The following is a 13,579-nucleotide window of genomic DNA, read 5'->3' as shown; positions in this document are numbered from 1 at the left end:
AGGGTGTCCTAAGTGGTTGCTAGGTAGTTGCTAAGGTGTTGCTAGGCGGTTGCTAGGGTGTTCTGAGTGGTTGCTAGGTGGTTGCTAAGGTGTTGCTAGGTGGTTGCTAAGGTGTCCTAAGTGGTTGCTAGATGGTTGCTAGGGTGTTCTGAGTGGTTACTAAGGCGTTGCTAGGTGGTTGCTAGGGTGTCTTGAGTGGTTGCTAGGTGGTTGCTAAGGTGTTGCTAGGTGGTTGCTAGGGTGTCCTGAGTGGTTGCTAGGTGGTTGCTAAGGCGTTGCTAGGCAGTTGCTAGGGTGTTCTGAGTGGTTGCTAGGTGGTTGCTAAGGTGTTGCTAGGCGGTTGCTAAGGTGTCCCAAGTGGTTGCTAGGTGGTTGCTAAGGTGTTGCTAGGTGGTTGCTAAGGTATTCTGAGTGGTTGCTAAGGCGTTGCTAGGCGGTTGCTAGGGTGTCCTGAGTGGTCGCTAGGCCCTTACTAAGGCATTACTAGGCCGTTGCTAGGTGGTTGCTAGGCGGTTGCTAGGGTAATTTGGGTGGTTGCTAGGCAGTTGCTAGGGTACCCTGGTTGGTTACTAGGCAAGCCTCACATACATGATTGATAAAACATTTATACTTAGTAAGCATTTCTAGCAAGTTACAGTACTGGGCTAGTCAATATTAGCATGTAGCTAGTCACTGCTAGCATGTGTAGCATATAGGAAGTTCCGTTTGCTAGCATGAGTCAAACGAGCCAATCTCCAAGTCTCTACGATGTTCTGATGCTGAGATATAGCTGTTGATGAATGGTTGCTAGGGTACTCTGTTTTGTTGCTATGGGCGAGGTTACAGAGTGAACTTGAATGTGGTTGGTTGTCTTAGTCGAATGAACCAACCCCCATGTCTCTATGACACTGCTATGCAAAGATATGCATCTTGGCCTATTTTAATGGAAGTCTATGGAATCAATTTGGGGGCGTGGCTTGTGAGCTTCATTATCATATTGAGATGCTCATTGGTTGTCTGAGTCAGATGAGCCATCCCCCAAGTCAATAGGACACTGCTATCCAAAGATATGCATGTAGGCCAGTTATTAACATGAGTCTAGTTTGAATTAGCATGTTACTAGCATGATTCTAGTACAAATTAGCATGTCATTAGCATGTTTCCAGTATGAGTTAGCATGTCATTAGCATGATTAGCATATGAGTAGCATGTTGCTAGCATGATTGGCATGTCATTAGCATGTTAGAATTATAAGCATTTGATAGCACAGCTAATTACATTCTATAGGACAGTTGCTAGGGTGCAGTATGTGGTAGTTAGGGGTGTGGCTAGAAAGTTAAAAGGCCATCAGTGATTGGCTGCTGGCTAGACTGAGTTAAATGAGCTCAGCCATTAGTCTCTATGACAGTCTGATGCAGAGTTATGAGCTCACAAAGTTTGATCCCATGTTAAGTCAATGAGAGTCTTTTGTAATGGAAGTCTACGGGACAGTTGCTAGGGTGCCATAAGTGGTTGCTAGGGAGTGGCTAGTAAGTCTAAAGGTCATCAGTGATTGGCTGCTGACTAGACTGAGTTGAATGGGGCCTGACTCTAGTCTGTAGGACAGTCTGATGCAGAGTTATGAGCTCACAAAGGTTGACTCAATGTTAAGTCAATGGCAGTCTTTTACAATGGAAGTCTATGGGACAGTTGCTAGGGTGCCAAAAGTGGTTGCTAGGGAGTGGCTAGTAAGTTTAAAGGTCATCAGTTATTGGCTGCTGGCTAGACTGAGTTAAATGAGCCCAGTTAGAAGTCTGTAGGACAGTCTGATGCAGAGTTATGAGGTCACAAAGTTTGACCCAATGTTAAGTCAATGGGAATTTTGGGAATTTTCCGGGTCGTTTTTCGGAAAACCGAAAGTCGGATCTGTCGGAAAAGATATAGCAACCCGAGTCAGACCAGTTTGAAGGTTTGACGAAAGTTTGAGGTATGAAGCTTGAAAGGGTTAGGAGGAGATAGACTTTAAAATTAGTCTCAGAAGAAAGAAGAAGAAGCAGAATAATAATAAGTTTAAGTGAGATAACAGTATGTTGGCTTTTCAAGCCACCATAATAATGGTGTTGCCAATAACAGCAGGATTTTATTGATTTTATGAACTACACAACATCTTAATATTCGCAGGTTAAATTCAGGAAAACTTTAGCATACTGGTACCGAATTTAATACCTTGTATAAAAGAATAAGACTTTTTAAATGGCCTTAAACTTCTCTAAATTAATTTACTTTATACTTTTTAAGACCCTGCGGACACCCTGTTGAAATATATTCTCAAATATATACAACTACTTGTGTATGTTAAAACCTTTTGTGCAATTAATTGTTTGACAGCATTAATAAAGTATAATTGATAGTATACAGTTATAAACCATAATCATATATTTATGCATTATTATATTAAATAATAACACGTTACAAACTATTATAATTTTTTCCAACTTTTTTTTGTTGTTTTTTTTTGCACAGAACGGCACGATTTGACCATAAACTTCCGACTTGTTTCCGAGTTTAGTGAATTCATATGATTTTAACAGACACAATTGTAAGTTCGTAACCAACACTGGTGCACCTCACATTTTTAGGGACCGAGCACCGAACGGTGCAAGGCCCTATTGGAATTGCTCCGTTTATTAGGGACCGAGCACCGAACGGTGCAAGGCCCTATTGAAATTGCTCCGTTTATTAGGGACCGAGCACCGAAACGGTGCGTAGGCCCTATTGGAATTGCTCCGTTTTTTATTATTATTATTAGGGACCGAGCACCGAACGGTGCAAGGCCCTATTGGAATTGCTCCGTTTTTTATTATTATTATTATTATTATTATTATTCCGCCCCCTATCGGGGCACTTTTGAGGGTCTAAACATGCCCGAAAACTCATGAAAATTTGCACACACACCAAACCCGGTGTAAATAGCAGGTTGATATGGGTCTCGGAAGTGGGCATGGCAAAATGACTCGACAGCGCCACCTAGAAAAATTAAACGGACGAGCCCCCGATACACGAATCACGCACATGCACAAAAATTGGCACACACCTCAAACATGCCAAACCATACGAAAAAGTCTCTTGGAGCCATATCTCAAACCCAACAGGAAGTCGGATATTTTTAACTTCCTGCGGTGAAAAAGTGGCGTTTTTGCCATTTCCAGGCGTTGTATTTTAACGAACTCCTCCTAGGGATTTTATCCGATTTACACCAAAATTGGGTTTTGTCATCTAAAGGCCTTGGCGATGTTAAATTGCGAAGCTTTAGAGTTTTCGTCGATGGGCGTGTCCGTGGCGCCCTTGCAAACTTTGATGATTCGCCACAAAACAGGAAGTGGTTATAACTCAGGCATGCATTATCAGATCTGCCTCAAAATTCACACGCTTGATAAGCGTCCTGACCTGAACACGTTTACATGCCAATATACAGATATAAATATAGCGCCACCTGCTGGCCACAGGAAATGACATGATTTACGGAGTAATAAACTCCTCCCACAAATTTTTTTGTATCAGCACCTAAATTGAGTGGTGTCATCTGAAAGCTCTAGCGATGATATATTGTAAAGATCTAGAGTTTTCGCAGAGGGGTGTGTCCGTGGCGGTATGACAAACCTCAACGCTTCGCCATGGAACAGGAAGTCCTTATAACTCAACCACACAATGTCCGATCTGCCTGAAACTTCACATGGTTTATAAACGTCATCTCTTGAACACATCCACATAACAATATTGAAGTGGGCGTGGCAAAATGACTCGACAGCGCCACCTAGAATAATTAAATGGACGAGCCCCCGAGCTACGAATCACGCACATGCACGAAAATTGGCACACACCTCAAACATGCCAAAACATACGAAAAAGTCACTTGGAGCCATATCTCAAACCTAACAGGAAGTCAGATATTATTAACTTCCTGCGGCGAAAAAGTGGCATTTTTGCCATTTCCAGGCGTTGTATTTTAACGAACTCCTCCTAGGGATTTTATCTGATAAACACCAAAATTGGGTTTTATCATCTAAAGGCCTTGGCGATGTTAAATTGCGAAGCTTTAGAGTTTTTGTCGATGGGCGTGTCCGTGGCGGCCTCGCAAACTTTGATGATTCGCCACAAAACAGGAAGTCTTTATAACTCAGGCATGCATTATCAGATCTGCCTCAAAATTCACACATTTAATAACAGTCCTGACCTGAACAGGTTTACATGCCGATATCCAGATACAGTTATAGCGCCACCTGCTGGCCACAGGAAATGACATGTTTGACACTATAACAAACTCCTACCACAAACTTTCCCGTATCAGCACCAAAATAGAGTGGTGTCATCTGAAAGCTCTAGCAATGATATATTGTGAAGATCTAGAGTTTTCGCAGAGGGGCGTGTCTGTGGTGGCATGACAAACCTCAACGCTTCGCCATGGAACAGGAAGTCCTTATAACTCTACCACACAATGTCCGATCCGCCTGAAACTTCACCTGATTGATAAAAGTCCTCTCTTGAACACATCTACATAACAATATTGAGTCAGTAATAGCGCCATCTGCTGGCAGAAGGTAGTTTGGCTTGTAACTCGGCCACACAATGTCCGATCTGTCTAAAATGTCACATGGTTGATGAAAGTCCTCTCCTGAGCACATCTACATAATAATATTGAGTTTTTAATAGCGCCACCTGCTGGCAGAATGTAAATTGTCTTATAACACAATCTCCACACAATCTCTGATCTGCCTGAAACTTCACATGTTTGATAAAAGTCCACTCCTAAACACATCCCCATAACAATATTGAGTCAGTCATAACGCCACCTGCTGGCAAAAGGTAGTTTGGCTTATAACTCAGCCACAAAATGTCCCATGTGCCTGAAACTTCACATGGTTGATTAAATTCCTCTCCTGAAGACATCTACATGCCAATCTTTAGTCACAGGTATAGCGCCACCTGCTGACAGGAGGAAGTTTGGCATAAATCTGTATTTTTCTTAGTTTTTTTATATATATATCGGCTTATATTATTATTGTTCGCTGTTCTCTGTCATCGTAAGGTCACCGGGCGGCGGTGAGCCCGGGTGCGAGGTCCCTATCATCGCTGCTTGCAGCTTTAATTATTATTATTATTATTATTCCGCCCCCTATCGGGGCACTTTTGAGGGTCTAAACATGCCCGAAAACTCATGAAAATTTGCACACACACCAAACCCGGTGTAAATAGCAGGTTGATATGGGTCTCGGAAGTGGGCGTGGCAAAATGACTCGACAGCGCCACCTAGAAAAATTAAACGGACGAGCCCCCGATCCACGAATCACACACATGCACGAAAATTGGCACACACCTCAAACATGCCAAAACATACGAAAAAGTCTCTTGGAGCCATATCTCAAACCCAACAGGAAGTCGGATATTTTTGACTTCCTGCGGCGAAAAAGTGGCGTTTTTGCCATTTCCAGGTGTTGTATTTTAACGAACTCCTCCTAGGGATTTTATCCGATCAACACCAAAATTGGGTTTTGTCATGTAAAGGCCTTGGCGATGTTTAATTGCGAAGTTTTAGAGTTTTTGTCGATGGGCGTGTCCGTGGCGGCCTCGCAAACTTTGACAATTCGCCACAAAACAGGAAGTCGTTATAACTCAGGCATGCATTATCAGATCTACCTCAAAATTCACACGCTTGATAAGAGTCCTGACCTGAACACGTTTACATGCCGATATCCAGATTCAGTTACAGCGCCACCTGCTGGCCACAGGAAATGACATGTTTTACAGTGTAACAAACTCCTCCCACAATTTTTTTCGTATCAGCACCAAATTTGAGTGGCGTCATCTGAAAGCTCTATCGGTGATATATTGTGAAGATCTAGAGTTTTTGCAGAGGGGCGTGTCCGTGGCGGCATGAAAAACCTCAACGCTTCGCCATGGAAAAGGAAGTCCTTATAACTCAACCACACAATGTCCGATCTGCCTGAAACTTCACGTGGTTGATAAACGTCATCTCTTGAACACATCCACATAACAATATTGAAGTGGGCGTGGCAAAATGACTCGACAGCGCCAACTAGAAAAATTAAACGGACGAGCCCCCGATCTACGAATCACGCACATGCACGAAAATTGGCACACACCTTAAACATGCCAAAACATACGAAAAAGTCTCCTGGAGCCATATCTCAAACCCAACAGGAAGTCAGATATTATTAACTTCCTGCGGCGAAAAAGTGGCGATTTTGCCATTTTCAGGCGTTGTATTTTAACGAACTCCTCCTAGGGATTTTATCCGATCGACACCAAAATTGGGTTTTATCATCTAAAGGCCTTGGCGATGTTAAATTGCGAAGCTTTCGAGTTTTCGTCGATGGGCGTGTCCGTGGCGGCCTCGCAAACTTTAACGATTCGCCACAAAACAGGAAGTCGTTATAACTCAGGCATGCATTATCCGATCTGCCTCAAAATTCACACGTTTGATAAGAGTCCAGACCAGAACAAGTTTACATGCCGATATCCAGATACAGTTACAGCGCCACCTGCTGGCCACAGAAAATGTCATGATTTACAAAGTAATAAACTCCTCCCACAAATTTTTTCATATAAGCACCAAATTTGGTTGGTTGTGTATCTGAAAGCTCAAGCGATGATATATTGTAAAGATCTAGAGTTTTCGCAGAGGGGCGTGTCTGTGGTGGCATGACAAACCTCAACGCTTCGCCATGAAAAAGGAAGTCCTTATAACTCAACCACACAATGTCTGATCTGCCTGAAACTTTACATGGTTGATTAAATTCCTCTCCTGAAGACATCTAAATGCCAATATTGAGTCAGTCATAGCGCCACCTAGTGACAGAAGGTAGTTTTGCTTATAACTCAGCCACACAATGTCCAATCAGCCTGAAACTTCACAGGGTTGATAAAAGTCCTTTCCTAAACACATCTACATGCCAATATTGAGTCACAGTCATAGCGCCACCTGCTGGCAACAGGTAATTTGGCTTATAACTCAGCCACACAATGTCCGATCTGCCTGAAACTTCACATGGTTGATAAAAGTCTTCTCCTGAACACATCTACATAACAATATTGAGTCAGTTATAGCGCCACCTGCTGGCAGAAGGTAGTTTGGCTTATAACTCAGCCACACAATGTCAGAACTGCTTGAAACTTCACATAGTTGATAAAATTATTCTCCTGAAGACATCTACATGACAAAACTGAGTCACAGTCATAGCGCCACCTGCTGACAGGAGGAAGTTTGGCATAAATCTGTGGATTTCTCAGGTTTTTATATATATCGGCTTAAATTGTTATTGTTCACTGTTCTCTGTCATCCTGAGGCCACCGGGAGGCGGTGAGCACGGGTGCGAGGTCCCTATCATCGCTGCTTGCAGCTTTAATTAGGGACCGAGCACCGAAACGGTGCGTAGGCCCTATTGGAATTGCTCCGTTTTTTATTATTATTAGGGACCGAGCACCGAAACGGTGCGTAGGCCCTATTGGAATTGCTCCGTTTTTTATTATTATTATTATTATTATTCCGCCCCCTATCGGGGCATTTTTGAGGGTCTAAACATGCCCGAAAACTCATGAAAATTTGCACACACACCAAACGCGGTGTAAATAGCAGGTTGATATGGGTCTCGGAAGTGGGCGTGGCAAAATGACTCAACAGCGCCACCTAGAAAAATTAAACGGACGAGCCCCCGATACACGAATCACGCACATGCACGAAAATTGGCACACACCTCAAACACGCCAAAACATACGAAAAAGTCTCTTGGACCCATATCTCAAACCTAACAGGAAGTCGGATAATTTTAACTTCCTGCGGCGAAAAAGTGGCTTTTTTGCCATTTCCAGGCGTTGTAATTTAACGAACTCCTCCTAGGGATTTTATCCGATCGACACCAAAATTGGGTTTTGTCATCTAAAGGCCTTGGCAATGTTAAATTGCGAAGCTTTAGAGTTTTCGTCGATGGGCGTGTCCGTGGCGACCTCGCAAACTTTGATGATTCGCCACAAAACAGGAAGTCATTATAACTCAGGCATGCATTATCCGATCTGCCTCAAAATTCACACGTTTGATAAGAGTCCTGACCTGAACACGTTTACATGCCAATATCCAGATACAGTTACAGCGCCACCTGCTGGCCACAGGAAATGACATGTTTTACATCGTAACAAACTCTTCGCACAAATTTTTTCGTATCAGCACCAAATTTGGGTTGTGTTATCTGAAAGCCCTAGCGATGATATATTGTGAAGATGTAGAGTTTTCGCAGAGGGGCGTGTCCGTGGCGGCATGACAAACCTCATCGCTTCGCCATGGAACAGGAAGTCTTTATAACTCAAGCACACAATGTCCGATCTGCCTGAAACTTCACATGGTTGATAAAAGTCCTCTCCTGAACACATCCTCATAACAATAATGAAGTGGGCGTGGCAAAATGACTCGACAGCGCCACCTACAAAAACTAATCGGACGAGCCCCCGATCCACGAATCACGCACATGCACGAAAATTGGCACACACCTCAAACATGCCAAAACATACGAAAAAGTCTCTTGGAGCCATATCTCAAACCCAACAGGAAGTCGGATATTTTTAACTTCCTGCGGCGAAAAAGTGGCGTTTTTGCCATTTCCAGGCGTTGTATTTTAACGAACTCCTCCTAGGGATTTTATCCGATCGACACCAAAATTGGGTTTTGTCATCTAAAGGCCTTGGCGATGTTAAATTGCGAAGCTTTAGAGTTTTCATCGATGGGCGTGTCCGTGGCGGCCTCGCAAACGTTGACGATTCGCCACAAAACAGGAAGTCGTTATAACTCAGGCATGCTTTATCCGATCTGCCTCAAAATTCACACATTTGATAACAGTCCTGACCTGAATACGTTTATATAATGATATCCGGATAGAGTTATAGCGCCACCTGCTGGCCACAGGAAATGACGTTTTACATTGTAATATACTCCTTCCGCAAACTTTATTATATCAGCACCAAATTTGAGTGATGTTATTTGAAAGCTCTAGCAATGATATATTGTGAAGATCTAGAGATTTTGCAGAAGGGCGTGTCCGTGGCGGCATGACAAACCTCAACGCTTCGCCATGGAACAGGAAATGCTTATAACTCAACCACACAATGTCCGATCTGCCTGAAACTTCACGAGGTTGATTATATTCATCTCCTGAACACATCCACATAACAATATTGAGCCTGTCATAGCGCCACCTGCTGGTAGAAGGTAGTTTGGCTTGTAACTCAACCACACAATGCCCGATCTGCGTGAAACTTCACATGGTTGATGAAAGTCCTCTCCTAAGCACATCTACATAATTATATTGAGTCTGTCATAGCGCCACCTGCTGGTAGAAGGTATTTTGGCTTATAACTCAGCCACACGATCTCTGATCTGCCTGAAACTTCACATGGTTGATTAAATTCCTCTCCTGAAGACATCTACATTGCAATATTGAGTCACAGTCATAGCGCCACCTGCTGGCAGAAGATAGTTTGGCTTATAACTCAGCCACACAAAGTCTGACCAGCCTGAAAATTTACATGGTTAGTTAAAATCCTCTCCTGAAGACATGTACATGCCAATATTGAGTCACATTCATAGCGCCACCTGCTGGCAACAGGAAATTACTTATAACTCAGCCAAACAATGTCCGATCTGCCTGTAACATCACATGGTTGATAAGATTCCTCTCCAGAAGACATATTCATGCCAATCTTGCATCTCAGTCATAGCGCCACCTGCTGACAGGAAGAAGTTTGGCATAAATCTGTCATTTTTTCAAATTCTTTATATATATCGGCTTAAATTAATATTGTTCGCTGTTCTCTGTCATCGTGAGGCCACCGGGTGGTGGTGAGCCCGGGTGCGAGGTCCCTATCATCGCTGCTTGCAGCTTTAATTATTATTATTATTATTATTCCGCCCCCTATCGGGGCACTTTTGAGGGTCTAAACATGCCCGAAAACTCATGAAAATTTGCACACACACCAAACACGGTGTAAATAGCAGGTTGATATGGGTCTCGGAAGTGGGCGTGGCAAAATGACTCGACAGCGCCACCTAGAAAAATTAAACGGACGAGCCCCCGATACACGAATCACGCACATGCACGAAAATTGGCACACACCTCAAACATGCCAAACCATACGAAAAAGTCTCTTGGAGCCATATCTCAAACCCAACAGGAAGTCGGATATTTTTAACTTCCTGCGGCGAAAAAGTGGCGTTTTTGCCATTTCCAGGCGTTGTATTTTAACGAACTCCTCCAAGGGATTTTATCCCATCGACACCAAAATTGGGTTTTGTCATCTAAAGGCCTTGGCGATGTTAAATTGCGAAGCTTTAGAGTTTTCGTCGATGGGCGTGTCCGTGGCGGCCTCGCAAACTTTGATGATTCGCCACAAAACAGGAAGTCGTTATAACTCAGGCATGCATTATCCGATTTGCCTCAAAACTCACACGCTTGATAAGTGTCCTGACCTGAACACGTTTACATGCCGATATCCAGATATAGTTATAGCGCCAACTGCTGGCCACAGGAAATGACATGTTTTACACTGTAACAAACTCCTCCCACAAATTTTATGGTATCAGCACCAAATTTGAGTGGTGTCATCTGAAAGCTCTATCGGTGATATATTGTGAAGATCTAGAGTTTTCGGAGAGGGGCGTGTCCGTGGCGGCATGACAAACCTCAACGCTTCGCCATGGAACAGGAAGTCCTCATAACTCAACCACACAAAGTCCGGTCAGCCTGAAACTTCATATGGTTGATAAAAGTCCTCTCCTGAACACATCCCCATAACAATATTGAAGTGGGCGTGGCAAAATGACTCGACAGCGCCACCTATAAAAATTAAACGGACGAGCACCTGATCTACGAATCACGTACATGCACGAAAATTGGCACACACCTCAAACACACCAAAACATACGAAAAAGTCTCTTGAAGCCATATCTCAAACACAACAGGAAGTCGGATATTTTTTACTTCCTGCTGCAAATAAGTGGCATTTTTGCCATTTCCAGGCATTGTATCTTAACGAACTCCTCCTAGGGATTTTATGCTATCGACACCAAAATTGGGTTTTGTCATCTAAAGGCCTTGGCGATGATAAATTGCGAAGCTTTATAGTTTTTTTCGATGGGCGTGTCCATGGCGGCCCCGCAAACTTTGACGATTCGCCACAAAACCGGAAGTCATTATAACTCAGGCATGCATTATCCGATCTGCCTCAATTCACATGTTTAATAAGAGTCCAGACCAGAACACGTTTACATGCCAATATCCAGATACAGTTATAGCGCCACCTGCTGGCCACAGGAAATGTCATGATTTACAGAGTAATAAACTCCTCCCACAAATTTTTTCATATCAGCACCAAATTTGGTTGGTTGTTATCTGAAAGCTCAAGTGATGATATATTGTCAAGATCTAGAGTTTTCGCAGAGAGGCGTGTCCGTGGCGTCATGACAAACCTCAACGCTTCGCCATGGAACAGGAAGTCCTTATAACTCAACCACACAATGTCTGATCTGCCTGAAACTTCACATGGTTGATAAGATTTCTCTATTGAAGGCATCTACATGCCAATCTTGAGTCACAGTTATAGCGCCACCTGCTGACAGGAGGAAGTTTGGCATAAATCTGTGATTTTCTCAGATTTTTTTAATATATCGGCTTAAATTATTACTGTTCGCTGTTCTCTGTCATCCTGAGGCCACCGGGCGGCGGTGAGCCCGGGTGCGAGGTCCCTATCATCGCTGCTTGCAGCTTTAATTATTAGGGACCGAGCACCGAACGGTGCAAGGCCCTATTGGAATTGCTCCGTTTATTATTATTATTATTCTTCTCTCCAATGAATCGCGATTTTGAGGGGCTAAACATGCCCGAAAACTCACGCAACTTTGCACACGCCTCAGAAGTGGCGAAAATTTACGTTTTTTATGGGCTTCAGAAGTGGGCGTGGCAAAATGACTCGACAGCGCCACCTAGAAAAATTAAACGGACGAGCCCCCGATCCACGAATCACGCACATGCACGAAAATTGGCACACACCTCAAACATGCCAAAACATACGAAAAAGTCTCTTGGAGCCATATCTCAAACCCAACAGGAAGTCGAATATTTTTAACTTCCTGCGGCGAAAAAGTGGCGTTTTTGCCATTTCCAGGCGTTGTATTTTAACGAACTCCTCCTAGGGATTTTATCCGATCAACACCAAAATTGGGTTTTGTCATCTAAAGGCCTTGGCGATGTTAAATTGCGAAGCTTTAGAGTTTTCGTCGATGGGCGTGTCCGTGGCGGCCTCGCAAACTTTGACGATTCGCCACAAAACAGGAAGTCGTTATAACTCAGGCATGCATTACCCAATCTGCCTCAAAATTCACACGCTTGATAAGAGTCCTGACCTGAACACGTGTACATGCCGATATCCAGATACAGTTATAGCGCCACCTGCTGGCTACAGGAAATGACATGTTTTACATCGTAACAAACTCCTCCCACAAATTTTTTCGTATCCGCACCAAATTTAAGTGGTCTTATCTGAAAGCCCTAGCAATGATATATTGTGAAGATCTAGAGTTTTTGCAGAGGGGTGTGTCCGTGGCGGCATGACAAACCTCAACGCTTCGCCATGGAACAGAAAGTCCTTATAACTCAACCACACAATGTCCAATCTGCCTAAAACTTCAGATGGTTGATAAAAGTCCTCTCCTGAACACATCCTCATAACAATAATAAAGTGGGCGTGGCAAAATGACTCGACAGCGCCACCTATAAAAATTAAACGGACGAGCCCCTGATCTACGAATCACGCACATGCACGAAAATTGGCACACACCTCAAACATGTCAAAACATACGAAAAAGTCTCTTGGAGCCATATCTCAAACCCAACAGGAAGTCGGATATTTTGTACTTCCTGCGGCAAATAAGTGGCATTTTTGCCATTTCCAGGCTTTGTATCTTAACGAACTCCTCCTAGGGATTTGATCCGATCGACACCAAAATTGTGTTTTGTCATCTAAAGGCCTTGGCGATGTTAAATTGCGAAGCTTTAGAGTTTTTGTTGATGGGCGTGTTCGTGGCGGCCTCGCAAACTTTGACGATTCGCCACAAAACAGGAAGTCATTATAACTCAGGCATGCATTATCCAATCTGCCTCAAAATTCACACGTTGGATAAGAGTCCTGACCTGAACACGTTTACATGACAATATCAAGATACAGTTATAGCGCCACCTGCTGGCCACAGGAAATGACAGGTTTTACATTGTAACAAACTCCTCCCACAAATTTTATCGTATCAGCACCAAATTTGGGTGGTGTCATCTGAAAGCTCTAGCGATGATATATATTGCAAAGATCTAGAGTTTTCACAGAGGGGCGTGTCCGTGGCGGCATGACAAACCTCAACGCTTCGCCATGGAACAGGAAGTTCTTATAACTCAACCACACAATGTCTGATCTGCCTGAAACTTCACATGATTGATAAAAGTCCTCTCCTAAACACATCTACATAACAATATTGAGTCAGTCATTGCGCCACCTGCTGGCAGAAGGTAGT

At 43.4% G+C, this 13,579-nt stretch overlaps 1 protein-coding gene across 2 annotated transcripts in view; it reads right to left on the bottom strand.

Moving 5' to 3' along the window:
• The window catches only part of ddx18 (DEAD (Asp-Glu-Ala-Asp) box polypeptide 18), a 37,181-nt gene that overhangs the window by 5,750 nt on the left and 17,852 nt on the right, over positions 1 to 13,579 (bottom strand). Inside the window, exon 1 of one of the 2 annotated variants that reach the window (XM_087265953.1) lies at positions 2,066 to 2,387. The gene's annotated coding sequence lies outside the window, so the exon portion shown is untranslated. 2 annotated transcript variants of the gene reach the window in all.

The sequence above is a fragment of the Danio rerio genome, chromosome 9, assembly GCF_052040795.2.
Source record: "Danio rerio strain M-AB ecotype USA chromosome 9, GRCz13ab, whole genome shotgun sequence".
Classification (NCBI taxonomy): Eukaryota; Metazoa; Chordata; class Actinopteri; order Cypriniformes; family Danionidae; genus Danio; species Danio rerio.
Note: the sequence above shows the minus strand (reverse complement) of the source record. Positions and strands in the feature narration are given on the sequence as shown.